Raw genomic sequence first — 26,661 nt, 5'->3', positions numbered from 1 at the left:
GACCCAGCTCGGCAAAGGCGGTCTCGCAGAAACGCGGCGCTCGTCTTCTGGCGGGTTCCGCGCGTCCACCGCACCGCACCGCACCCCACCCATACCGAGGTGAGCCTGTTGGAGAGTCGCGTTAAGAATAAAAGCTCCGGAAAGCGACGTGATGTTTGATCCATGTTATTTTCTAGGGGACTAACGTCCCCGGAACAGTGTTACCAGAGGTAGTGAGTTTTTTCAGTTGCCCTGTTTACTGCCCAAGGGGGTTTACTTCTACAGCAACACTGAAATGCAAGACCAACCCAAACCAACCACCCTTGTTAAATGTGTATCTAATTCTAATAAATTCCCGCTCAAGCAGTCTAACAAAGAGTCTAACAGATTGCGGATCAAACCTTAAGCTGCGACCTGAGTCGGAGTTGCTGCGGTACAAATTGTTTCAGTGATACAGTTATCTACCAAATTTCACATCGGGTCCAGAATCGGGGAGATTTTGAGGATTTGTGATCAATTTACCTATGTTAAATGTGGTGGTCTTAGAAAGTGTGCTCGTGGTTGTCGAGGGCTGGGGAGTGTGTTGGGGGTCGGAAAATGGAGACTGCTAAAAAGTAGAGTTTTCTTTTTGAAGGGCAACAAAACTGTTTTAAAATTAGATTATGGTGATTGTTGCAGAATCCTGTGAATTGTATGGCATGTGAATTGTATCTTAATAAAACCGCTGAAAACAAAGAAACCTTTAGTGGTCTGCCAATTCAGATTTTGAACTAGCTGAGCTTCCTGGACCATTCACTCACTCCACTGCTAATCTGCACTGAAGAGATGAAAGGGGAAAAGCCAGGGTCTCTGATCTCTACAAGCCTTCTCTTTAGTAGAGAAGAAATAGGTGTAAGTAGAAAGCTACAATTCAGTGTGGCCAGTGTGATAACAGACGCACAAAAGAGAGAGGGAATGATAAAGAAGTAGATAGGCTGGGAGGTGTTACTGGAGGGGAGAGAACTGGCTAAAGCAAGTTCAAGGCAAATACAGGAGCACTGTGCAGAGGCACAGAGATGGAAAGGAGTATGATACAAGAGTCTCCGAACAGTTCAATGTGGCTGGAGACTGGGAAGTTTGAGGGAATAAAGAGGGTGGAAAGATAGGCAGGACTCGGTAAAGATGCCTCTGGAGCAATTTGAAGAGATGAGAAAGGCACGCAGTTCTCCCCAACCCACTGCAAGGGCAATTCGGCTTCTGTTTGATTTCATATAAGACTTCATTTGACAAGCAAAGGGATGGGCTGTTATTTAGGAACAAATGTCAATAGCAGCAGCGGAATGGCGGGACAAAAGCCAAGCTGCAGTGAGTTAAACAATGAAATGGAAGACGAGGAAATGGAGGCAGTGACTGCAGACTTCCCATTCAAGAATTGGGATACTAAGGAAAAGGAAAGTATCTAGCTCAGCAAGGGTCCTTTAAATTATCATATATTACTGGAATTGAGAGGAAGAGCCAGACATAAAAGCCATCAGTGTATACATGTTGGGAGACTAAGATTACTTTGGAATTAATGTAGATCGAGAGAGGTCTGAGACCTGAGCCCCAGGGCACCCCAGTGTTTACAAGTCGAAGAAATGGACACACAAAACCTGCAAATCATTTAGTAAAATACAGATAAGTATGACTACATTAAAATGTTAACACTCCTGTATGGGAAAAGACAACACAGGTGCTAAAAGAGAAGCTAATTAAGACTGAGAAAAAAAAAAAAAAAACGCTCTCATATAAGCAAATAAACCTCATATAAAAAAACACATAAATGAAATTTATAAGGAATCAGTAACAAAAAGACTCAAATGTAAAAAGTACAAGTGATATAAAAATTAATTCATTGAATAGGAAACCCAAATAGGTAGTAATAAGTAAATATATATGTACATGTATTTAACCTCACTAGTAATCTAGGAAGGCTTTACGGTAGTAAAAATTTTGCATTCCTTTGCTCAAGGAGAAAAATTTAATGGTTCAACAAGATCAAATTGTGGCAAGAATGTGGAACAAATGGAACTTACATACTGTTTGTGGATTCGTAAAACTATGATTTGGAGAGCAATTTGGCAATATCTAGGTAAGAGTGAAGAAACAGGTACCTCCTAACTGTGCAGTTCCACTTCTGGGTACAAAGACAGCCACTGCAGCATCATTTGCATTACCGGCAATCTGAACAACCCTAAATGTCTAATGCCTACCAACCCAAGGACAGATGGACAGTGTATAATTCATATCATAAAATACTATAAAGGCCGCTGAAAAATTAACCACCTTTCTAGCCATAATTAAGTGATTCCAGGCCAGTCCTCCCACCATAAACAACTATAAAAATGGACAAAATTTATGAGGCAACTACTGTCAGACAGAGAACAGCAGAAAGCTCAAGACTGATCCCAGAGAGGACGCTCCTGAATGAGCCTTGAAAATCACCTAGTTCCTCTACTTGGGGACAATTTCCCAAGTTCAGTGCAGACAGCTAGAGTAGGGCTGAGGAGGCAAAAATCAGACTTCAGGATTGCTCAAATTGCTGGAAACCACTGGGCAGAGCAAGAGAAAGGAGGATGTCATGCAGACAGGGAGTTCCAGAAGTCTATGTGTGAGTTCCCCAAAAATCTGTGGCTGAAGGCCGGAGTGATGGTTAATTTTATGTCTCAACTTGACTGGGGCTCAGTGTGCCCAGATATTTGGTTAAAGATTATTTTTGGGATGCCTGTGAGAGTATTTCTGGATGAGATTAACATTTGAATTGGTATACTAAGTAAAGAAGATTCCCCTTCCACAGGGGAATTGGTTGGTAAGCCTCAACCAATCTGTTGAAGGCCTGAATAGAACAAAAGGCCTGGGTAAGAATTCTTTCTGCCTGGCTTTGAGCTGGAACATCTGTCTTCTCTCCCCTACTTTCAGACTTGAACTTGGAACTCACTATCAGTTCTTCTGCTTCTTAGGCCTTTGGCCTTGGACTGAAACTATGCCCTTGGCTCTCCTGGGTCCCCCCAGCTTGTTGACTGTAGATCTTGGGACTTCTCAGCCAATTCCTAATAATACTGTGTGCGTGTGTGTGCGCGTGTATCCATCCTATTGGCTCTGTTTCTCTGGAGAACCCTGAATAATATAGTTGGGCTGTATACGCACAGAGAGACCACCTGAGGAGTACCAGAAAGCAAAGCACTAAATGGGTTAAGATTATAACAGAAATACTAGAGCTAGAGCAATCCTGGGGTAAGAGCATTGCCAGGGGAGTTCTGGCCCTACCAAAATGGAGAGATCTCATAAATGCATTTTTAACATCCTTGGCATCCAGCTGAAACAGCAGAAAGGCTACAACTTGAGGTAAGGACCACAGTCTAGAGTAAGACCTACTCTAGGTCTGCCTTAATAAATTCTAAAATCAAACCATGACAAGATCCACAAGCAATGAGTTTGGAGGTTGAGTCTCACCAAATTAGTGGGGCCGTATCTGTAAAAACAAAACAAAAAACCAAGTGTAAACAAGTATAAGGTCATTAGCCAGTAATTACACTACCTGCCAAAACAAGAATCCATATATCTCATGGAGAGATAAGAGACTCCAGAGTATTGTTGACAGCATACAATATTCAATGAAGAGCCATTGAGACACACAAAGAAACAAAACAATGAGATCCATAGTCAAGAAAGAAAAAAAGCAGTATATAGAAATGAACCCAAGATGGTCTAAATGTTAGATTTAGCCAACCAAGATCTTAAAGTAACTATTATGAATACATCCAAAGAATTAAAGGAAAGTATGGTCTGAATGAGTAAACAGATAAGGAATCTGCAGAGAAATGGAAATTATAAGGAAGAAACTAACAGAAATATTAAAACTAAGCAATAATTGAAATTTTTTACCAGATAACCTTAACATCAGATTGGAGACAGCAAAATGAAGTCAGTGGACTTAAAGACAGATCAGTAGAACTGATCTCATAATGAAGAGACCTTCCAGGACCTATGAAACAATATCAAATAGTCTACATATGTTGTGTAACTGGACTGTAACAAGGAAAAGTGAGACTGGGGCAGGAGGAAATATTTAAAAGATAATGTCTGAATTTCCCAAATGTGATGAAAATTGTAACATAAAGATCCATGAAGTTGAACAAACTACAAAGCAACTAAGAGAATAACACAGCTTCCCATCAGAAACAAGGTAGGCTAGAAGACGACTAAGTTTCTTTTAAATGCTAGGGGTGTATTAGGAAGGTGCTGCCTCAGTGATGGGAAATAATCAGCCTTATACTGAGTACTGCTCTGGACCTACCTTATAAATCATTAAAGCAAAACCTAAAAGGATCAAACTGTTTTCAAGGATCTTAACTGCATCCCAAAACGAAGTTTAAGAAATGTACAAGGATAAAAAAATGACCAGTACTCAACATGATAAAATTCACAGTGTCTAGCATCCAAACAAAGATTATCAGGAATATAAACAAGCAGGAAAACACGACTCACCAAGAGAAGAGTCATCAATCAGAACTGACCCAGAACTGACACACATGTTAAAATTATCAGAGGACAATGAAAGTTGTTTTAACTGTATTCCATATGTTCAAAAAGATAACTACAGATATGGAAAAATATAAGAAATAATGGCCTCAAACTTCCCAGACATAATGAAAAATATACACCCACATATCTGAAGCTCAACCTCAAGTACAAGAAACAAAGAGAACTATAACAAGTCACATGGTAATGTCACATCATAACCAAATTGTTCAAAACCAGTGCCACAGGTAAGACCCTAAAGACAGCTAGAGATAGAATACATGTTACTTACAGAGGAACAAAGATAAAGATAATAACCAAATTTCTTGTTGGAAACAATGCAAGAGAGAAGACAGGAGAGTAACAACATCAAAGTACTAAGAGAAAAAACTAAATCTAGAGTGATATATATACCTGGTGAAAATATCTTTTTTTAAAAGAGGTCTTCAGACATACAAAACTAACAGTATAATTTAGTGTCAGTGTCAAACTAACAGTATAAGAAATGTTATAAACAGTAAAACAATATAAACAAGTAAAAACAGTATAAGAGATGTGCTTCAGGGAGAAGGAAAATAATTCCAGATGGAAACCTGGATCTACACAAAGGAATGAAGAGCACTGGAAATGGTAACTACATAGGTAGATATATGACTCCCCCCCCCCCATTATTTAAATCTCTTTAAGACATAATTGAGTGACATAAGCAAAATGGCAGAGTAGACAGCTTCCAGCTCCCATCCTCCAACAGAAACATCAAAAGCAAACAAATGAAAACAAAACAGAACACAAAACTAGCAGTAACTGTTAGAACCAACTTTATCAGCACTCTGGAAAACAATCAAAGGTTTACATCAATGAAACAAATGCTGAATCAAAAAAACTGCAATTTTAAAGTGGTGGAAAGCTTTGTAATGTTTTTGCTTGCCCTTCTCCCACCTACTCCCCATCTTGGCAGTAATCTTCAAGACAGAAACCTGCATTCCTAGTGTGGGAACCTGGTTCCTGGTTCCACAAAGCACAGCAGACCTTATTTGCAAATTACTATGTATATCTGCTCTATATGGGGGCTACCTGAGGGAATGATGCAGGAACTCATCTCTATTTTGCCAAACTTGGAACTCATTCAGGCTGGAAAAACAGCGGGCACTGCTTGAAAACATTGCAAAGGAAACAAGCAACCACAGATGCATGGGGCAAAAGGTTACAGTTGAGACACACAATGAATCACTGTTATGGACTGAATTTTGTTCCCCCCAAATTTATATGCTGTACCCCAATCCTCAATGTGACTCTATTTGGAGACAGGCTCCTTAAAGAGGTAATTAAATTTCGGGGGCGCCTGGGTGGCGCAGTCGGTTAAGCGTCCGACTTCAGCCAGGTCACGATCTCGCGGTCCGTGAGTTCGAGCCCCGCGTCAGGCTCTGGGCTGATGGCTCGGAGCCTGGAGCCTGTTTCTGATTCTGTGTCTCCCTCTCTCTCTGTCCCTCCCCCGTTCATGCTCTGTCTCTCTCTGTCCCAAAAATAAATTTAAAAATGTTGAAAAAAAAAAAAAGAGGTAATTAAATTTCATTGAGGTCATATGGGTGGAGCCCTAATCCAGCATGACCAGTGTCCTTATAAGAAGAGGTAGAGACCCCAGGGATGTCTGTGTACAAAGACCATGTAAGAACAGAGCCAGAAGACAGACAACTGCAACCAAGAGGATTCAGGAGAAGCCAGCCCTACCAACACATTGATCTTGGACTTTCAGCATCCAAGAACTGTGTAAAAATTAATTTCTATTGTTTAAGCCATCCAGTCTGTGGTATTTTGTTATGGCAATCCCCTAACAGACTAATACAGACTGACTAAAGTATGGGAGGTAAATTGTGGGAGTTTCTATGGGAAATCAGGGCATTCATAATCACCCATTATAACAGAGGATTTAGAAGGCCACATGCATGCCCAAGGCAAGATGCATGCTCAGAATGTATCTGACAAGACCAAAGTTTTCACTTTGGCCTGATCCTAGATCAGTGTAGGCCTGGACAAGTGTTGAAGAAAAGCTGTAGCATGGAGGCAATCCACAAAGACTAGAAGTGGGTTTTTTTCCCCGTCCATATTTAGCTCCTGGTATTCAAGGAAACCTCTGTCAAAACATTAGCTGGATACAAGTCAACATGACAGACTTCAGCAATCACACATGACAATGATACAGTTTGCAAAAATAGTTTGGAAAAGACACTAAATAAGAGGACTATTACAACCTTCAGTGATTTAATTTTTACAAACCCCAGCAAACAGCAAGGCAGAGGGAGATCAGATTTCCAGAGTTACTATATCATTTTATACCAATGTCCAGGTTTCGATGACAATCACAAGTCATGCAAAGGAACAGGACAGTATGGTCCACTCAAGGTAACAAAAATAAACTGGCACAAATTGGCCCTGGGAATTTCCAGACCTTGGATTTAACAAAGACTTTAAAAGAACAGTGTTAAATCTGCTCAAGAACTACAGGAAACTATGGGCAAAGAGCTAAAGGAAATCAGGGAAATGCTGTTTAAGCAAAATGAGAATACTAATAAAGAGGTAACTTACAAAACGGAACCAAAAAAATTCTGGAGCTAAAAGTACATTAACTGAAATAAAACATTCATCAGATGATTTCAAGAGCAGATGTGAGCAGGCAGAAGAATCACCGAACTTGACTGAAATTATCCAGTTCGAGAAGCAGAAAGAAAAAAGATTGAGAAAAAAATAGAGACTAAGAGACCTGTGGGACAAAAACAAGAAGACGAACACATGCATTATGGGAGTCTCAAAGAAGAGACAGAGAAAGGCAGAAAGAATATTTGAAGAAGTAATAGTGAAAACCTTCCAAATTTGGTGAAAGATATTAGTCAGCAGATCCAAGAAGTCAACAAACTCCAAATAAAGTGAGCTCAAAAAGATGCACGCCAATATACATTATAATCAAACTGTATAAAGACAAAGAGTCTTCAAGTGGTCGTGATCGGGTTGGCAGACAAGACGGCTTCCCCCTTCTATGGAAAGGGGGTACCCTCCTCCACGTGATTCCTACAGCAGTTCAAGCTGCGGAGCACCAAGAGGTGGTGGCCGTGGAGGAAGCCGATCTGATAGAGGGGGAGGCAGAAGCAGGTATTAAAAGCAAACAAACCTTTGGACCAAAATCCCCGTTCAAAGAAACAAACAAAACAGTGGAAACTTTTCTGTCATAACTACCCAAGGACTACTAAAAGGAAAAATTGTGTTACCTTTTTTAAATTTCCTGTTAAGTTCCCCTTCCATAATTTTTATGTTCTTGTGAGGGAAAAAAGTAAAATCTGTTAATCTTATTTGACTTTATGACATTGCTTTCAGTAAGCAAATGTTAAATGTGTTTAAGACTTGACTTGTGTACTAGTGTTGTAATTTTCCAAGTAAAAGTGTCCCTAAGGTCACTTCCTATATCTTGATTTTTCCCAGTAAATGAGGCAAGCAATTCTAGGACCTTCCACAAACATCTAGCCATCTAAAATGGAGAGGTGGAATTCTTCTGCCTATACAAACAAGCTAGCTATTAGAGGGTGGTCGGGATATGCTACTCTTAGGATTTCAGAGTGTCTTCAAACTGAAATCTCCATGTTCTCAGTATGTAAAACCTGAGATCAGATGCTTTTATGTAAGGAAAGTGCTATTCGCCCAATAAATCCAAAAAAGCAAATGGATAATGCTGGCCATATTTTGCCTTTCTGACATTTCCTTGGGAATCTACAAGAACCTCCCCTTTCCCCTCCCCCAATAAGACCATTTAAGTGTGTGTTAAGCAACTACAGAATACTAAGTAAAAAGTTTGGCCAAAACCAACCATGAAGCTGCAAAAAAAAAAAAAAAAAAAAAAAAAAAAAGACAGAGTCTTGAAAGCAGCAAGACAGAAGTGACTTGTCAAGTACAAGAGATCCTCAGTAAGATTACCAGCTGACTTACCACCTGAAACCAGAAGGCAGAGAGATGATACATTGAAAGATATCTGCACTCCCATGTTTACTACAGCATTATTTACAACAACCAAGATGTAGAAACAACCTGAGTGCCCATCAGTGGAAGGATGGATAAAAGAGATGTGGTATATGCATGCAATGGGATACTATTTACCATCAGAAAAGGAAATCCTGCCACTTGAGACAACATGGATGCACCCTTAGGACATTATGCTAAGTGAGATAAGTCAGAGAAAGACAAATACTATATGATATTACTTATATGTGGAATCCAAAAAATCCAAACTCCTAGAAACAGAGTAGAATGGTGATTACTAGACGCTGGAGGGTGGAGAAATCAAGGAGATGTTATTTTAAGTGTACAAACTTGCAACCAAGAGAAAAATGACTTCTGGAGATCTAACACGCAACACAGTGGTTATAGTCGACAATACTGTATTATAAACTTCGAAACCTAGTACTTAATTGTTCTCAACCCAAAAGTGTTAATTATGTGACATGACAGTAGTCTTAGCTAAAGCTATGGTGGTAATCTTATTGCAATATACAAATACATCAAGTCAACACACTGTACACCTTAAACTTACACAGTGTTCTATATTTACACCTCAATTTTTTTTTAAGTGGTAACAAATGCACTTGTCAACCAAGAATTTTATATCCAGGAAAAATTTCCTTCAAAAATTAAAAAGAAATTAACTTATTCATAGTTACAAAAACTGTGGAAATTTGATAACACTAAAACCCCCATTTAACAAAAAATGCTAAAGTAAGTCCTTTTGATGGAAATGAAAGGATATGAGTAACTTAAAGCTGTGTGAAAAAACAAAGATCTCTAACTAAATGGGCATATACAAAAACCTTATTGTATTTTGGTTTGTAGTTCCAAGTTTTATTTCTTACATGAAAGACAAATGCATAAAAAGTAATTGTAAATCTGTGTTATTGGCCACACCATATACAGTGATGTAATTTGTGACAACAATAATGGGTGGCAGAGCTGTATAGAAGCAGAATTTTTGTGTGCTTAAGTTGTTATCAATTCAAACTAGACTGTTATACATTTAAGATGATGAATGTAATTCCATGGTGACCACAAAGAAAATATTTTTAAAATACCTGCAAAAAGAAATGAGAGGGAATCAAAGTGGTTCACTATAAAAAAAAGTAAATACAAAAGAAGGCAGTAATGGGAAAAAATGAAGAACAAAAAAAAAGTATAACACATACAGGAAACAAATAGGAAAAAGGAAAAGAAAGGCTTCCTTATGAGTCACTGCTTTAAATATAAATTAAAAATCTCAGTCAAAAGGCAGTTTGGCAGAATGGAGAAAAAACATGATCCAACTAGGTGCTGTCTTCAAAAGACTCACATTAGATGCAAAGATACAAATAGGTTGAGAATCAAAGATTGGAAAGGAAAGATATTTCATGCTAACAGTAACCAAGAGAGACCTGGGAGTTGCAACCACAGTAATACCACACAAAAAAGACTAAGAAACTATTATAAGACAAAGAGACCTTATCTACTGATAAAAGGACCAATTTTACCAAGAAGATACAACAATTATAAACATACATGCAACAAAAACATAGTGCCCTGAATTATATGATGCAAAAAATGGAAGGAATTGAAGGAAGAAATAGACCGTTCTACAGTAACAGTCAATGTGCTATTTTCAATGGACAGACTATCTACACAGAAGCTCACAGGGAAGTAGAGCACCTGAACAATACTATAAAACAACTACAGTGTACCCAACAACAGCAGAATACATATCCTTCTTAAATACACATGGAATATTTTCCAGGATATGGCGTAAGTTAGACTACAAACTAAGTCTCCATAAATTTTAAAACATTTTAATAATACAGTGTATCTTCTCTGACCACAAAGGAACACAGGTAGAAATCAATAACAGAAGGAAAATTGAAAAAATGCACAAGTTGGTGGAAATTAAACTCTTAAACAATTAACACTCTTGAACAATGGGTCAAAGAAGAAATCACAAGGGAAATTTAAAAAGACAAATTCAAATGAAAAGATAACATAATTAAACCCGTGGGATGCTGTGAGGGCAGTGTTCATAAGGAAATGTATAGTTGTAAATGCCTACATTTTAAAATCAGGAAAGTCGGGGCGCCTGGGTGGCGCAGTCGGTTAAGCGTCCGACTTCAGCCAGGTCACGATCTCGCGGTCCGTGAGTTCAAGCCCCGCGTCAGGCTCCGGGCTGACGGCTCGGAGCCTGGAGCCTGTTTCCGATTCTGTGTCTCCCTCTCTCTCTGCCCCTCCCCTGTTCATGCTCTGTCTCTCTCTGTCCCAAAAAAAATAAATAAAAAACAAAAACAAAAACAAAAAATAAAATAAAATAAAATCAGGAAAGATTTCAAATCAATAACCTAACTTTATACTATGGGGAACTAGAAAAAAAAAGCAAACTATGCGCAAAGCTATCAGAAGGAAATAATAATGATTAGAATAGAGATTAATGTACAGAATAGAAAACAACAATCAATAAAAACCAAAAAGTTGGTTCTTTGGAAATATCAACAAAATGTGCAAACCTATAGACAGGCTGACAAAAAAAGAAGACACAAATAACTAAAATCGGAAATGAAAGTGGAAACACTACCAACCTTATGGAAATGAAAAAGGATTATAAGAGAATACTATGAATAACTGTACACCAACAAATGAGATAATCTAAATGAAATGGACAAATTCCTAGTAATATGCAAATTATCTAAACTGACTAAAGATGCAGCAGAAATCTCAATAGACCTATAAGTAAAAAGACTGAATCAATAATCAAAAACCTCCCAACAAATAAAGACAAGAACCAGATGGCTTCACTGGTGAATTCTACCAGATACTTAAAGAACTACCAATGGGGTGCCTAGGTGGCTCAGTCGGTTAGGCGTCCTACTCTTGATTTTATCTCAGGTCATGATCTCATGGTTCATGAGCTTGAGCCCTTCATTGGGCTCCACGCTGACAGTGTGGAGACTGCTTCGGATTTTCTACCTCTCTCTCTGCCCTTCTCCTGCGTGCATTCTCTCTCTCAAAATACAATAAACTTTTTTAAAAAATTACCACAAACTATCCTCAAATTCTTCCAAAAAACAGAAGACGAGGAACACTTTGTGAGTCATTCTAGAGGGCAGAAACCAAAACCAGATAAAGACATCACAGGAAAACTATAGACCAATATCTTTTATGAAGATAGATGCTACCATATGTGTTAACTAACTAGAATTTAAATAAAAACTTGGGGAAAAAAAGAGATGCAAAACTCCTGAACAAAATACCAGCAAACCAAATCTGGCATATAAAAAGTATTATACATCATGACCAAGTGGGATTTATCCTAAGGATGTATGGCTGGTTCAATATATGAAAATCAGTGTAATACACCACGTTCATAGAATAAAGGAAAAACACATACTCATCTCCATTAATGTAGAAAAGGCATTCGACAAAATCCAACATCTTGTCATGATAAAGCAGAAATAGAAAATTCTTCAAGGTGACAAAAGGTATTTATGAAAACTTTACATTTAATAGCATATTCAGTGGTGAAAGACTGAAAGCATCCATAAAATAAAGAACAAGGATGCAGCCTTTAGCCACTGCTACTCAACAATGAACTGGAAGTTCTAACCAGAGATACTAGACTAGAAAAAGAAATAAGACACCCAAATTCCAAAGGAAGAAATCACACCATCTCTATTTGTAGATGACACAATCCTATACAGAAAATCCCAAAGAATTCACAAAAGAGTCACTAGAGCTAATAAAATCAACAAAGTTGTAGAATATAAGATCTCACAAAAATCAATTGTGTTAAATTTTGTTTGTATACATCAGCAATAAATAATAAAAAAAAAACTGGGGAAATAATTCCATTTACAGTAAAATCTAAGATACTAAAATACCTAGGAATAAATTTTACCAAAGATTTGCATACTGAAAACTAAAAAATATTGCTGAAAGAAATTAAAGAAGACCTAAACTAATAGAAAGACACCCCTATTGATTGGAACACTTATTGTTAAGATGGCAATCCTACCCAAAGCAATCTACAGATTCAATGCAATCCCTATCCGAATTTCAGTAGCTTTTTTTTTTTTTCTTTTTTTGCAGAAATAGAGTCAATCCTCAAATTCCTAAGGAACTGCAAGGGTTCCAAATATGAAAAAACAATACTGAAAAGAAATCAATTCTAAACATGAAAGCTAAAACCATAAAATTTCTAAAACAAAGGGGTAAATTCTTCATGACACTGGCTTTCGTACCAAAAGCATTACAACAAAAGAAGAACTAAACTGGGCTTCAACAAGATAAACAAACAAACAAACAAAAAACCCTGTGCATCAAAGAGGATTATCAAGAATGTGCAAAGCCAGTCCACAGAATGGGAGAAAATATTTGCAGATCAGGTACTTGATCAGAGTTTAACATCCAGAATATACAGCAAATCTCTGCAAGTCAACAACAACAAAAGGAATAGTGCAATTAAAAAATAAGCAAAGGACTCATACAGATATTTCTCCAAAGAGACACAAATGGCCAACAAGGACATGAAAGCAGTACCATTAGTCATAAGGGAAATGTAAATGAAAACACAATGAGATACCATTTCACACCTACTAAGATGACTATAAATAATAATAATAATAATAATAATAAAAAGGAAAGTAAGTGTTGGTGAGGATATAGAGAAATTAGAACCCTCAAATACTGCTGTGGAAGACAGTTTGGCAGTTCCTCAAAAACATACAAAACAGAACTGCCATATATCCCAGTAATCTCACTTCTGGGTGTATATCCAAAGGAAATGAAATCATGACCTTGAAGAGAGCTGTTTCTCCATGTTCATTCCCTGCAGCATTCTTTAGAATAACCAAGCCATGGAAATAACCCAAGTGTCCATCTACAGGTGACTGCATAAAGACAATGTGGTATGAACAGGGAAGGAAATATTATTCAGCCATGAAAAGAAAGAAATCCTGCTTTTAGTGACAACATGGCTAGATCTTGAGGGAATTATACTAAGTGAAATAAGTCAGAGACAGTTATATGTGGAATCTAAAAAAATCAAACTCATAGAGAGACACCTGGGTGGCTCAGTTGGTTGAGCGTCTGATTCTTGATTTTCAGCTCAGGTCAAGAGCTCATACTTCATGGACTCGAGCCCCGCACTGGGCTCTGTGATGACAATACAGAGCTTGCTTGAGATTCTTTCCCTGCCTCTCCCCTGCCTGCACTCTCTCTCTCAAAATAAATAAATAAACATAGAAAAATAAATATTAAAAAATCAAACTCCCAGAGAATAGAATGGTCATTGCCAGGGCCCAGAAGGTGAGGAAAATGGGGAGATGTTGGTCAGAGCTTTCAGCCGTAAGATGAACAAGTTCTGGTGATCTAGTGTATATTATGATGACTATAATGAACAATACTGTATTGTATACTTGAAATTTGTTAAGACATATTATCACCACACATACACACAAATGGTAATTATGTGAGGGAATGGAGGTATTAACTAACTTTATCGTAATCATTTTACAATATATACATGTTTCAAATCATCAATTTGTACACCTTGAACTTTGTCAATATGTCAATGATATCTCAATAAATCTGGGAAAAACAATAACAATGTATTGAGGGGCTTGTATCATGAGTAATAGTAAAATACGTAATAACAATAGCACAAGGGGCCATAAAGGTAGGGATGAAAGTATAATATTAAAAAGTTTTTAAGATGGGGAGACAGGAGAAAAAAGGTTTTTAAGCCACATATATGATGTGCCCACCTATTACTTGTAGGCTCTGATGAGTTAAAGATGAATACGAAAACCTTTAAAGTATCACTAAAGTAGCAAAACAAAGAATTAAGCTAACAAGTCAACAAAGGAGACAATGGAATAACAAAAAGTACTGGATTAATCCAAAAGAATGCAGAACTGAGAGGGAAACAGGAACAAAGAGCAAATCCCAAACAGCAAGAGGATAAAAGCAAACCTAACATGTCAATAATTACATTAAAGTTAATGGTAGAAGCACTCCAATTAAAAGGCAGAGGATCCAGTCAGTAAAAAGCAATGGACAAAATTCAACACCCATTTATGATGAAGTAAAAATATTTCCCAGTGAGCTAGGGAAAAAAAGGAACTTCCTCAACCTAATAAAGGACATGTTAGAAAGCCTACAGCTAATGAGCTGTACACTTAATTAAGCCTACACTTAATGAGGAAAGACTGGGACAAGTTAAGGATGTCCACTCTCATCAGTTCTATTCAACATTACCAGGGCAATCAAGGCAAGAAAAAGAACGCAATGACATACAAATTGGACAGGAAGAAGCAAAGGTGTTCCTTATTTGCAGAGAAAATGATTTGTGTTCAAAGAAAATCCTACCCAATCTACAAAAGAACTGCTAGAGCTAACGAGTGAACTGAGCAAAAGTACATGAAAACAGTGTCAATATATAAAAATCAATTTTAGCAATAATTAAAATTTTATACTTAAAAATACAATACCAATTATAATAGCATAGAAACTTGAAAAACAGCAATAAATCTAACAAAATATGTACAAGACCTCTATACTAAAACATCACACAAATCTGCAAAGTGTTTTTGAGAGAAATTTAAGATCTAAATAAATGGAGAGATATATGTTCATGTTCATGTGTTAGAAGATTCAATATTGCTAAGATAGCCACTATCTTCATGTTGAACTATCGATTTGGTGCAATACCAATGAAAATCCCAGTAGGTTTTTTTTCTTGTAAAAATGGACTGATTATTTATTTTTGAGAAAGCGAGAGGCAGAGTGCAAGCAGGGGAGGTGCAGAGAGAGAGGGAGACACAGAATCCGAAGCAGGCTCCAGGCTCTGAGCTGTCAGCACAGAGCCCAAGGCGGGGCTCAAACTCATGAAACATGAGATCATGACCTCAGCCAAAGACGCTTAATTGAGCCACCCAGGCGCCCCATGGACTAACTGATTTAAAATATATATGGAGGGGCCCCTTGGTGGCTTGGTCGACTTCGGCTCAGATCATGATCTCACGGTTTGTGGGTTTGAGCTCCATGTCGGGCTCTGTGCTGACAGCTCAGAGCCTGGAGCCTGCTTTGGATTCAGTGTCACCCTCTCTCTGCCCCTTCCCCTCTCACACTCTGTCTCTCTCTGTCTCTCGAAAAACGAATGAATAAAAATTAAAAAAATAAATAAAATCAAATATATATGGATATGCAAAAGAACCCAGGGTAGCCAAATCAATTTTGACAAAAGAAATAACAGTAACAAAGTTGGAGGACTTGCACTACCTGACTTCAAGACTATAGTAAAAGTCATAGCAATCAAGGCAGTATGTTATTGGCATAAACACAGACATATCGATTACTGAAACAGAATAGAGAATCCAGGAAAAAGACTAATATATATGTAGTCAACTGATGTTCAATATAGGCACCATTGTAATTCAAAGGGGAAGATGCTAGGACATTGGACCTGTTAGTTATGTATTACTGCATAGCTTCCCACCATTTACTGGCTTAAATCAACAAACATTTCTTATCTTACAGTTTCTGTGAGTCAGGAATTTGAGAGTGGCTTAGCTAGGTGGTTCTGGCTCAGAATCTTCCAGGAGGTGGGCGTCAAGACATCAGTGAGGGCTGCAGTCATGGAGGCTCAACTAGTGCTGTAGAATTTGCTTTCAAGACAGCTCACTCACTTAGCATTTAGAGAAGGCCTCAGTTCCTTGCCAGCCACTGGCAGAAGGCCTAGTTCTTCACCATGTGGACCTCTCCATAATGACATCTGGCTTCCCACAGGGTGAATCATCAAGGAGAGAGAGCAAGGGGGAAGCCAAAATGCCTTTTATGCCTTAATCTTGGGTCACATAACATCATTTCTATCACATTCTACTCATTAAGATCAAGTCATTAAGTACAGTCCACACCTAAGAGAAGAGAATTGGGTTCTATCTTTTGAAGACAGGAGTATCATAGAATTTGTAAACATATTATAAAATGCCCACACAAGATACCCATATGGGAAAAATTAATCTCAACCCCTACCTCACACCATACACAAAAATTAATTGAAAATGGATCAGAGAGGGGCACTTGGATGCCTCAGTTGGTAGAGCATATGACTCTTGATCTTGGGGTCATGAGTTCGAGCCCCACATGGATGTAGAAATTAGTTAAAAATGGATCAGAAAATTTAACAAAGGTTTGTAAAACTATAAAACTTATAGAAGGAAACATAGGAGATAATCTTTGTGACCTTGGGAGAGGCCAAGATTTCTTAGTGTGCAAAAAGCACTTCCCATTAAAAATAATTCAGTGTTGTACACATAGTATATGGATAAATGTCAAAAACAATGGTAAGTGGAAAAGCAAAGTGGCATAACGATGCATGCAAAGTTAAAGGATGCTAAACAATAATATACCTAATATGAACACCTACATATATATTAAGAACGTAACTGCATGCATGGGAAGAAAACACAAAACTTCAACATTATGTTCACTTCCGGACAGGAAGAGAAAGAAGAGAATGGCATCCAGTTGGCCTACACAAAGGAATTTCGATTGTACCCATAATGTATCGTTATTTTTCAAGATTTGAAACATGGCAAAATATGAACATTTGGTACATCTGGGTGATAGATGAATGAGGTATTCATTATATTGTCCTCTGTACATTTCTGAGATTTGAAATACTTCCTACTAAAAAAAAAATTAAAAAAAAATTTTTTTTTTTTAATGTTTTTATTTATTTTTGAGACAGAGAGAGACAGAGCATGAGCAGGGGAGGGGAAGAGAGAGAGGGAGACACAGAATCCGAAGCAGGCTCCAGGCTCTGAGCCGTCAGCCCAGAGCCCAACGCGGGGCTCAAACTCACAGACCGTGAGATCATGACCTGAGCCGAAGTCGGACGCTCAACCGACTGAGCCACCCAGGCGCCCCTAAAAAAAACATTTTTAAAGGATCTAGGGGATTTGGCAATGGGAGTTACTGGTGAACCCAACTAGAAACATCCCCATTTTTATTATTTATACTATTATTTATATTGGGATTGGCAAACTATGGCCTGCAAGCAGGCCACCTGTTTCTGTAAATAAAATTTCACTAAAACAGAGACACGCTCATTAGGTTATGTATTGTCTATGGCTGCTTTCCTACCACAACAGCAGAGTTGAGTAGGACAGAGACCATATGGCCTCTACGCCCAAAATATTAACTACCTGGCCCTGATTTCTATCATCCACAGTGCTTGGTTTAATGTCTTAAACACAGGAGGCTCTTGAGAAATGTGCTGGCATTCATAAGCAGTGCACGTTGTTTAGTCTGTTCAAGAAATCTTAGTGGAGCTCCTACTAAATGCCAGATGATGTCGTAGGCCCCGATTATCGTCAGCAAGACAGAACTGGCCCCTACACTCTAATTTCTTTGTTCCGAGATCCAGGTTGCCTGGGAGTGGAATATAGTAGGATCTCACTACTTCCCTACTCACAGTAGGATTGTGCTACTTCCCACTAGAGGGCAGGCTGAAGCTTTTCCATAATGGCTGTTAACCCCACAGTCCATACTACCTGTGACCAGCCCTGAAGGACAAAATACCACGTAACCTAAGGTTCGTATTTATTCTCTCAAGACTGTCATTGACAAAATTATGAAATGGGTCAAGTTTGTCTCTGGAACTCCTAGCCTCCTATCTCTTCACCTTTTCTCCCCTTGTCCCTGCAGTGGTGATGTGAACATTTACAGGCACCACCTGTCAAGTAAAAAAAACCGGGTGGCAGAAACAATCAAGTACGTCTCACACCAACAGATCAGTCAGGGTGGGGAGGGAGAGGAGATGCCTGGGGAGGGAGGGACTAACACGTTAAGCACAGAACCACAGGCCAGAAGCTACCCTGGAAGCAGAAACACATGTGTGCCTGCTTGCACATACAGACACCAACGTGTCTACCCACATCAAAAGAAGAAACACATAGCTCCTATTCATGAATTCATTATCTATTGTGCACCCGCCACCTTCTTTGTGCCACACAAGATACAGCAATGACCACTACAGACACAGTACCGGCCCTCAAGGAGCGTACATTAAACCAAAAGAAATGCACCGAAAAGTACAGAAGTAGAAAAGAAAAGGATTGCTTCAGTTACTAATAGCGTAAGAAACCAACAGAATATGCAGTGGTTATAAAACACTCATTTTATGATCCTCAGGGATTCTGTGCTTCCACGGGACTGGCTTGTTTCTGCTCTACCATGTCTGGGAACTCAGCTAGGAAGACTCAAAGGCTAGGGGTGGCTGACGGTAGGGGGCTGGAATCATCTAGAGGTATCTCGGCTCACGTACGAGAGGCTGGTGCCGGCCATCAGCTGGGACCTCTGCTGAACCTTGAGCCGTTACAGCTACGCGCTGCTTCTGCCTGTCGTCTCTCCCTATTGGTTAGTTTGAGCTTCCGCAGAGTGCGGCAGCGTGGCCGTACTCCTGGTGAGCACTCCTGGCGAGAAAGGTAGACGTGCATGGCATTTTGGTGATCTAGCCTGAGAAGTACCACGGCATCACTTCTGTCCTCCTGTATTTGGTCAAGGCAATCTCAAAGATGTGCACACAGGCTCTAGGGGAAGAGACGTACTGCCACCATCATGTGACGGGAGCAGCAGTAAGGTTATATGGTAAGAAGAACACGCGGGGTGGGAGATATGGTAAGAAGAGCACGCGGGGTGCTGAATCTTGTGTGGCACAAAGTAGTGTCTGTATTCTGGGGAAGAATACAATCTGCCCCAGGCTGTCGTGACAGCATAGGATGGGCGGTGGGGGCACAACTTAGCCGAAGAGGTCAGCCAGCAAAGGCCTCAGTGAGGAAGTCTTGTCCTAGGCAGAGGGGGCCAGGGGCTAAGAGGAGCCTGGGGAAGAATTTCAGGTGGAGGAATGTGAGAGGCTGCAGTCCAAAGAGAGGCTGTGATGAAAGCAGAGGCAGGAAAAAGTGGTGCAGAAGGAAGATACACAGGGGAGATTCCGAGGCCTCTGGGCCAGGCCCTCTGTGCTGCCCCCGACATTAGCAGCAGCCTCCACGCAGCAGTGTCCTAGGAAAAGAGAAGCTCGAGAGGACAGCAGCAGACCGGTGACAGTGCGGGGAAAGCTGCCCGGTTTAGCTGCCATCCCACCCCAGAGGCCCCCACATGGAAGATAAAATGGAATCTGGCCAAGTTGTATCCAGACAGAGCAATGGAAATCTGGAGAAAACAGCTCTGCCTCTAACAGATGCTCGAGGCAGCTAAAAATGGGGACCGCACAGGTGTATCAGCAGCCCGGCGGCTACGGGGAGATCCGGCACGTCCACAGTAAAATCTCAAGTTGCTGTCACTTAGGCATCTGCTACCCCGTACTCCTTGCCTTCATCCTCCATTCAGATCAGTGACTCAGTGGGTCTTTTTCTCACCTTCTACTTGGGACTGAATGCGTGTACGGCTGCTGGTCTTGTCTGCAGAGTCAGATCCACGAAGTTTGTCTTTCAAACGGTCACTGTGTATCACTGTGCAAGTATTAATACTTTCCATCAGGCAAAATTATAAATATCTGTATGCAAATGATAAGAGATAAAACCAGAAACATAACCTCGTAAATTAGGTTAGAGTCTGTCTGGGGCGCCTGGGTGGCGCAGTCGGTTAAGCGTCCGACTTCAGCCAGGTCACGATCTCGCGGTCCGTGAGTTCGAGCCCCGCGTCAGGCTCTGGGCTGATGGCTCAGAGCCTGGAGCCTGTTTCCGATTCTGTGTCTCCCTCTCTCTCTGCCCCTCTCCCGTTCATGCTCTGTCTCTCTCTGTCCCAAAAATCAATAAAAAACGTTGAAAAAAAAAAAAATTAGAGTCTGTCTTGTGTGCCTCTCTAAGCGTACAATTTCAATCCACCTGAAGACATGACACAGATTATGTGGACACTAAACTACCTGCCACAATGATGTATGCTTCTGCATGAAATGCCTTTACTCACATGGGGAAAACCTACTTATGTTCTAAGATTCAACCTGAGCATCACCACCTGTGTGAACCCTTCCTCAACCCGAAACATACGGCCATGCTTGCCCTGGGGTCCCCGTTCTATCTAGTACAGACTAATTTCATTGCATTTATTTTTTTAACGTTTAGTTTTGAGAGACACAGAGACAGGGTGTGAGCAGGGGAGGGGCAGAGAGAGAGGGAGACACAGAAACTGAAGCCAGCTCCGGGCTCCAGGTCAGGCTCTGAGCTATCAGCACAGAGCCTGACACAGGGCTCTAACTCATGAACCGTGAGATCACGACCGGAGTGCAAGTCGGATGCTTAATCAACTGAACCAACCAGGCACCCCTCACTGCATTTATTTACTTTATTGTGCACATTCACATATATACTATTTGTCCGTCTTTGGCTGCACAACATCGTGAGCGCTCAATAAATGTCTGCAGACGGTTGGAGGAGTGAAAATTTCATCTTCAAACTGAAGCTAACAAGAATCCGACTCCCCTACTTCAGTGGGAGAGCACAGACACTTTGGGTTGTCTTTTACTTGAAGCGGAGACTATGCCAAAATTGAAGGGTGTAACAGCCACCGACCACCATGTAATGACTGCTTCCCCCATGCCAGCTGCTGTTCTAAGTGCTTGACACGTATTATCCACCTATTCCTCCTGCCAGTCCTACTGCTGTGAGTCCAGCAAAGGGTGACAAGGCTGAGGCTGGTCACCTGGAGAACAGGGCCCAAATGGATGGACGAAACGAGGGGAGAGATCTGGAGAGGTCCCATGGGCCAGGGTCCAAAGGCAGAGGGGCTGGAGAGTGGAGTTCTGCACACTGTGGACTGGGGTCGGGTTTTCACCGCCTGCCGCAGCACGGGGCCATGAGACGTCACCCCCACACAACATGGATAGGAATTTTCATCACACGGCAGCAAATGTATCTCTGCTAAAATGAGGAGTAACACTCTAAAACGTATGAATAAAACAAAAACGCCTGATGTTGTTCCTGGCCCCACAGAAGAAGGAGTAAGGACATTCCATCACATTCCTTTTGCTAATTACAACCGAAACTCCTGTTTAAAATACATGAGGCAACTATCAAAAAACCTCTTGAAAGGTGGAAAAAAGAAGGCCAACTGGCTAGGGACTTGAGAGGAGACCCAGTGGTGAGTTCCCTGGGTGGTCTGTCTCTTTTGCCTTCTCTATATCTTGGCTCTGGTGACAGAGCAGTCTGCAACCAGAATACGCCAACAGGCCCTGGCCCCACCCCCACAACCCCAAACACAAAAGTGCCAAGAAAAGCCCACTCTCTCCAGCCAAATGACCAGGAAGAGGGTAGTTCTGCAGGACGGTACCCTTTTGACTACAGCCACCCTACTCCAGGCAAACACTGGAAAAGAATCCATACCTTTCCCCTCCCATCAGGTACTGCAGAGACTGTGGGATGAAGCCCTGTAGACCAGGCCCACTTTGCACCAACAAAGCAGAGGTAGAGCCTCTCCCCTCCCCACCAGGCACTGAGGAGACTGGGGAGGAGCCCCATCATCCACTACCTGCACTAACTGAATAATACTAAAGAAGCTGGCACCCCCTCCCCTCTCAAGTAGACAGTGAGGATCTAGAAAAAGGGATTCTTTAAATATGGGTATGAAGTACTGGGCATGCCTCCCTAAGCAGCCCATGTGTGAAACCCACCAGCATCAACACAGCAAAAGCTCTGAAGCTCTGAGAACTGAACTACAATGTGGAATACTCTGAGGGTTCAAACCGGCCTCTGGGTAGCACACTAGTGGGGCAGGCCAAAACAGCTCTCCAAAGGTTCTGAAAAACAAAGTTACCTTCAAACCAGAGGCTACATAGAGGGACCAGAATGTGCATTTTGAATATAAACATACTGACTAACTGCTAACATAGAAGATTTACATAGGAACTAGAGCCTCAAAACAGAAGATTCAAAATGCCCAGGATAAAATACAAAATTACCTACTCTTCATACTAAGAACCAGGAAAAACAACTCAAATGAGAAAAGAAAACCAACAGATGCCAACATTAAGGTGACAAGATGTTGGATTTATTAAATAAGGATTTTAGAGCAGCTATCACACAAATGTTCCCAGAAGTAATTATGAACACTCTTGAAAGATACCAGAAAATAGAAAGCCTCATCAAAGTAAAATATCTTAAGGCCCAAATAGAAATTTCAGAATGAAAAATTACAGTAAGTGAAAAATTCACAGGATGTGCTTAATACAAAATGAAGATTTAACAGAGGAAAGAATCAGTGAACCTGAAGATATATCAGTAGAAATGATCCAATCTGAACAACAGAGACAAAACAGAAAAAAATGAACAAGTGTCTACAGGAAAATAACAAAAGATCTTACTCATTTTACTGGAGTTCTAGAAAGAGAGGAAAGAGTGAAGGACACAAAATTACTTGGAGAGAGGCATGTGGGTGGCTCAGTTGGTTAAGCATCTGACTCTTGATTTTGGCTCAAGTCATGATATAATGGTCATGAGATCAAGCCTCTGTGCTAGGTTTAGAGCCTGCTTGGGATTCTCTCTCCCCCTCTTCCTCTGCCCCTCCTCGGCTTGTGCATGTGCATGCATGCTCTCTCACTCTCTCTCATTAATAAACAAACAAACAAATAAATAAAACTTGAGGGGTATCTGGGTGGCTCGGTCAATTAAGCATCGGACTTAAGCTCAGATCATGATCTCACGGCTCATGGGTTTGAGCCCTGTATCCGGCTCTGTGCTAACAGCTCAGAGTCTGGAGCCTGCTTCAGATTCTGTGTCTCCCTCTCTCTCTGCCCCTCCCCTGTGCACGCTCTGTCTCTCTCTCAAAAAAAATAAATAAACATTAAAAAAAGTTAAAAAAAAATATGTGCTAACTAATTTGGATGGAAATTTTAAAAAATTAAAAGAAAAGAAAAAAAAGTTAAAAAAATACTTGAAATAATGGCTGGAAATATCCCAAATTTGGCAAAGGACGTAAACCTATCAATTCAAGAATCTGAGCAAACCGTAAAAGGATAAACCCAAATAAATCAACACCCAGACACATCATAATCAAATGTCCGAAAATTAAAGATAAAGATAAAAACCCTGACAGGGGAAAATACTACCTACAGGGAAAGAACAATGCAAAGGAATAACAATTTCTCATCAGAAATCATGAGGAGAGAAGGAAGTGGCAAATATTTTTAAAGTGCTGAAAGAAAAGAACTGAAAAGCCATTATTCTGTATCCAGTGAGAATATCTTCCAGGAACAAAGGGGAAATAAAGACATTATGAAATAAAGGAAAATGAAATGATCTGCCACCATCAGATTGGCTCCAAAACAAGTGATCAAGGGGGGTGGATGGCAAGCTCCATGAGAAGAGTGTGCAACTCTTGGGGCGCCTGGGTGGCTCAGTTAGTTAAGCGACCGACTTCGGTTCAGGTCATGATCTTACAGTTTGTGAGTTCGAGCCCCGCATCGGGCTCTGTGCTGACCGCTCAGAGCCTGGAGCCTACTTCAGATTCTATGTCTCCCCCTGTCTCTAGCCCTCCCTTGCTCACGCTCTGTGTCTGTCTCTCAATAATAAATAAACGTTAAAAATAATTTTTTTTTAAATAAAAAAAGAAGAGCATGCGACTCTTGATCCCAGGGTTGTTAGTTCAAGCATCACGTTGGGTGTAGAGATTACTTAAAAATAAAATCTTTTTTTTAAAAAAAGTGATCAAGGGAAACTTCTTCAAATGAAAAAGAAATAACAGAAACTTGAAACATCAGACAGAAATGAAGAAAAAAGCATTTTTTGGTGTAAATATCTGGGTGAATATAACCTCTTGAATTTTTAGTTATGTTTGATGGCTGAAAGCAAAATTATAACATCATCTCATGTGGTTCTCAATGTGTGCGGAGGTAATATTTAAGACTAAAGCCTCATATAAAGGAAGGCAAAGGGACCCAAAGGTGGTAAAATTTCTACATTCCACGTGAACTGGTAAAATGACTGATACTAGTAAATTATCCTAAGTATGTATAATACAACCTCTAAAGCAACCACTAAAACCTATAAAATGAGAGCTACATTAAAAACCTCTAGACAGGGGCGCCTCGGTGGTTCAGGCGGTTAAGCGTCCGACTTCGGCTCAGGTCATGATCTCACGGTTCTTGAGTTTGGGCCCCGCATGGCACTCTGTGCTGACAGCTCAGAGCCTGGAGCCTGCTTCATATTTTGTGTCTCCCTCTCCCTCTGCCCCTCCCCTGCTTCCTCCCCCCCTCTCTCTCAAAAATGAATAAACGTTAAAAAAAAATTAAAAAACCCCTCTAGACATATTAAAATGGCATACTAGGGGCGCCTGGGTGGCGCAGTCGGTTAAGCGTCCGACTTCAGCCAGGTCACGATCTCGCGGTCCGTGAGTTCGAGCCCCGCGTCAGGCTCTGGGCTGATGGCTTGGAGCCTGGAGCCTGTTTCCGATTCTGTGTCTCCCCTCTCTCTCTGACCCTCCCTCGTTCATGCTCTGTCTCTCTCTGTCCCAAAAATAAATAAAAAACGTTGAAAAAAAAAATAAAAATAAAATGGCATACTAAAAAAATGTTCAAATATCACACAACAGGGAAGGAAAAAGGGAAGAGAGTACAGAAAAAACCAGAGGGAACAAAGAGAAAAAAGTAAAATTGTGGACTTAAATCCTAACCAATCAAAATTTATATTAAGTGTAAATTATCTAAACAGACCAATTTAAAAAACAGACTGTTAAATTAAAAAAAAACAAAACAAGGGATGCCTAGGTGTTTCAGTCAGTTAAGTGTCCCACTTCAGCTTAGGTCACGATCTTGTGCTTCATGAGTTCGAGCCTCGTGTCAGGCTCTGTGCAAATGGCTCAGAGCCTGGAGGCTACTTCAGATCCTGTGTCTCCCTCTCTGTCTGCCCCCTCCCAGCTCACACTCTCTCTCAAAAATAAATAAACATTAAAAAAAAAAAAAAAAAACCAAACTACCCAGCGCGACAGCACACAAAATGGAGGAGTAGGAAGCTCTAAGGGTTGGTCCCTTCACCAAAGCAACCACTGAACTGGGAAAAATGATTAGAGTCAACTATTTTGGAATTCTGGAACATGACCAGAGACTTTTAACAACCAGAGGAGTCCTTCCAAAATGAACGGAGAGGTTGCTGATTCTTCACAAGTGAGCAGCATGTGGAAACCAGCCAATATCCCCCCCGTTCCTCAGACAGACATGCTGCCGCTGTACGGGTAGCAGCCTGCATTCCTGAAGAATCTGCTGGCCCCAGGGCAGGCTGTGGAAACCTCGTCCTCCGTAAATTTGGGGCTATACGTTTTGGGCAGTCTGACAGATCCCTGACGACCAGCACAGATACTTGCTGTGCATTTGACCTTCTTGGCGGCAACGGCTTCCCCGGGGAGCATCTATCAGACCTGAAGAGACAGAATTCCCTTCTCCTGCTTCCCCACTTAGAGTCAAGCATTTAAGGAAATCTATGGCAGGTTACTTACTGACTGCAGAGAAAATGGAACAGAAACTTCAGTGATGATACAAAAACAAAGCATACACATTTTGCAAAATTAGTTTGGAAAGGTAACACAGTTCCGGCTCTCAGCAAACAAAAATTAGCAATCCCTGATGACTTAAGAAAATCACATTTTGAAAGTCACCACGTTATAACATTTGAATGTACAGTTGTCACCAAAAAAATTATAAAACACACAAAGAAACAGGAAAGTACAGACCACTCCCAGGGGAAAAAAAAGAAAAAAAAAGAATTTGGCTGAAACCATCCCCAAGGAAGCCCAGGCATCGCACTTACTAAACACAAACTTTAAACCAACCATCTTAAATGTGCTCAGTGAGCTCAGGAAATCACGGCCAAAGAACCAAAGGAAATCAGGAAAACAAGAGATGAACAAAAGGAGAACATCTATGAAAAGAAAGAATTAGGGAGACGAACCAGCCAGAAATTCTGGACTGAAGAGTACATTAAATGAACAGCTCACTAGAGGGGTTCAGCAGCAGATCTGAGAAGTAAAAGAAAAGATCAGCAAACTTGAAAACCGGTCCTTGGAAATTATCCGGTTTGAAGAAAACTAAACGAAGAAATGGAACAGAGCCCAAAA

General features: G+C 40.4%; 1 protein-coding gene across 2 annotated transcripts in view; it reads right to left on the bottom strand.

Moving 5' to 3' along the window:
* Nucleotides 1-26,661, bottom strand: part of LOC131501469 (nuclear envelope pore membrane protein POM 121C-like) — a 53,500-nt gene that overhangs the window by 26,025 nt on the left and 814 nt on the right. Inside the window, exon 1 of one of the 2 annotated variants that reach the window (XM_058711642.1) lies at nt 19,980-20,116. The exons of the other annotated variant lie outside the window; for it this stretch is intronic. The gene's annotated coding sequence lies outside the window, so the exon portion shown is untranslated. Of the gene's footprint in view, nt 1-19,979; nt 20,117-26,661 lie in introns of those variants that run through there. 2 annotated transcript variants of the gene reach the window in all.

This window comes from Neofelis nebulosa, chromosome 18 (genome assembly GCF_028018385.1).
Source record: "Neofelis nebulosa isolate mNeoNeb1 chromosome 18, mNeoNeb1.pri, whole genome shotgun sequence".
In the NCBI taxonomy this organism is placed as follows: domain Eukaryota; kingdom Metazoa; phylum Chordata; class Mammalia; order Carnivora; family Felidae; genus Neofelis; species Neofelis nebulosa.
This window is presented reverse-complemented; position numbering and strand designations above follow the sequence as displayed.